The 2,857-nt window shown below is 37.0% G+C and overlaps 1 pseudogene; it reads left to right on the top strand.

Moving 5' to 3' along the window:
• The first annotated feature begins 482 nt into the window (after positions 1-482).
• LOC107769316 (calmodulin-like protein 30) lies at positions 483-1,213 on the top strand (annotated as a pseudogene).
• The last annotated feature ends 1,644 nt before the right edge of the window (positions 1,214-2,857 follow it).

Raw genomic sequence — 2,857 nt, forward strand, 5'->3', positions numbered from 1 at the left:
TCTACATATTTAGAAGTTGCATTAAAAAATACTAGTATATAAACCACAATACTTATGATTAATGATATATTTAAAGATGTTTGAAAATAATGGTTAAAAAAAAATGGAAATTGTGTAACTTCTCCTCATAATAATGTGTTTTTTTTCCTCTTCTTCTTCTACTAAATTATTTTTGGATGAAGAGATTAGAAAATAACACATACCCATTTGACCTTTTTGTGTATATTGGCGAATGCTTTAACAATCCAAACTGAGCTATTCCTTTAAGGTGCAAAGGGCGGTCGCGATACTTCCAAGGAAATTTCTTAAAAAAGAAGAGAACGTTGTTCCTTCATTGGTTATTTTATATTTTCTTACGTTGGATTGCGAATCTTGGTTGCTTAAATATCTTAAGGAATTTATTCTTTCCAATCCTCCTTACCCTAAGCATCAGAATGTCTATCTCAGCCTTCTTTATGGCCACTATATCATTTGTATTTAAGGCCATAATAAGTTAGTCTCTTTCCCTCATTCAAGTTTTAACTCTTCAAAAAAAATGTCCAATTTGACCTTTCTTGATCTCCAATACAACCTCTCAAAGAGAAAATTTCTGAGGAAGCCAACTAGGATGTTATCCAGAATAAACTCAAGATTGTTGCCAGTATATCAACCAAGTTTGGATGAGCTAAAACGAGTGTTTGATAAATTTGATACTAACAAAGATGGTAAGATTTCACCAGGGGAGTACAAGGGCATATTAAGAGCCATGGGAAAGAAAAACCTCCTCACAAAAGAAGTAGATAAGATATTCGACGTAGCAGATGCAGATGGTGACGGATTTATAGATTTCAAGGAGTTTGTAGAAGTGCAGAAGAAAGGAGGTGGAGTTAAAACAATAGATTTGCAGAGTGCATTTCGTACGTTTGACAAGGATGGTGTGGTAAGATCAGTGTGCAAGAAGTGTATGAGTTGCAGCAGAGGCTCGGGGAACAATGCAGCCTTCATGATTGCAGGAATATGGTGAGGGCTGTAGATGCTAATGGGGATGGTGTGATTGATTTTGAAGAGTTCATGACCATGATGACTCGTACCATGACACTTTATTAGAAGCTTTCTACTGCAAGAAAATGTTCTTTCGCAACCAAAAAACAAATAAAAAAACTGAACTGGTTCTTCATATAGCTCATATTTACACAAACACACTAATCATATCTACTTATCTTTTCCTTGTATATATATAATGTATGTGCATGTCTTGCTGCAACATTTGCCTCTCTGGCACAAGCAGCTCAATCAGGGCAAGCAACAGAACTTGGCCAAGACAGCTTGACCAAATGTGAATTCTTATGTAGTGCTTTATCTATAATGACACAACCAGTCGTTTTGTATATTTGAATCACGTTCCCCTATTTGATGCTTCCCGTAAGTGTGTTTGTAGCTTTATAACTTGTGAGGGTGGTTAGTTTAACGTCGGGAGGGTTTGAGAGTGAATTGAGACACTTAGTCTCATTTTTTGAAGTTTAAGTTGTAATAATTGACCAACTTCTGGCTTTTGTAGAAACAACCTCAAATTGGTGTTTTAATAGTTCCAATAGGTTCGAATGCTGATTTTGGACTTAGGCGTATGTTCGGAATTTGATTTGGAGGTTCCTAGGGTGATTTGGCTCTATTTGACGAAAGTTGGCAATTTGTAGGATTGGAGAGTTTAAAGGTTTGACCAGGAGTTGACTTTGATGATATCAGAGTCTTATTGTTGTTCCAAAATTTGGTATAGGTTCGTTATATCATTTGAGACTTGTGTGCAATGTTTGGTTCGAATTCGGATTGGTTAGGCTTAATCAGACGCTTGGGTATAAGTTAGAAGTTCTTGATTTAAAGAGAGTGATTTGGATAGTCGATTCTTGGTTGTGATATTATTCTTGGTGGTTCGAGCTTTTGGAAAAGCTAGAATAAGATATTGGGACTTGTTGGTATGACTAGATGGGGTCCCGAGGATTCGGGTGTGATTCGGGTGTTTTTCGAACCATTTCCCCTCGTTTTTGTATTATCAGTTTCTGGTGCAGGTGGCTTCTTTGTGATCGTGGGAGAGAGTCTCGCGATCGCAGAGTAGAGGAGATGGTAGGAAAGGATTTAACCCTCGCATTCACGGGAGTGTATAGCGTTCGCGGTTGGGCCTCTACGTTCGCATAGTGGGGGAAGCACCTGGGAAACTTTTGCTTTTACGATCGCGATGTAGGTCCCGCAATCGCAATGGTATATTTGGGAAGAATATTTAAGTTGATATTTCGGAAATTTTACCCACTTTATCAGATTTCTAGCCCTATATTTCGAGAGTGGGAGATTTCTAAGGGCAAATTTACTACATCATTGGAGGTAAGCAATTTACACTTAGATTTGACTTTCTATCATATATTTTCATGGATTTGTACACAAAGTGAAATTTGGGAGCTTTTGACAAAACTTTTGGAAAGTGAATGATTGAGATCTGAACCCCGATTTGAAGTCGATTTTGGATGAAACTTGTATATATGAACTCTTATTGGAATGGGTGTTCGGAATTTATATGTTTTGTCTGGTTCTGAGAAGAGGATTCAGATTGACTTTTTGGTTGATTTTGTGTATTTGATTAAAGATTCAAATCTTTATCATTTGGGTTCGATTTCTATGGATTTATTTGACGTTATTGCCTTGTATTTTATTAGATTTGAGCTGTTTGGGGTTGGGTTTTTAAAGATTTGGCATTTTTGGTGATTTTTAGCTTACTGGGCGGAGGTATGTCTCTTGGTTAACCTTGTTAAGAGGGAAACCTTAAGGATTTGACTTGATTTCTATGTTTTCAAGTATTGGGCTGGTGTGTATACGTGTTGGCGAGCACATA

Source organism: Nicotiana tabacum, chromosome 6 (genome assembly GCF_000715075.1).
Source record: "Nicotiana tabacum cultivar K326 chromosome 6, ASM71507v2, whole genome shotgun sequence".
Classification (NCBI taxonomy): domain Eukaryota; kingdom Viridiplantae; phylum Streptophyta; class Magnoliopsida; order Solanales; family Solanaceae; genus Nicotiana; species Nicotiana tabacum.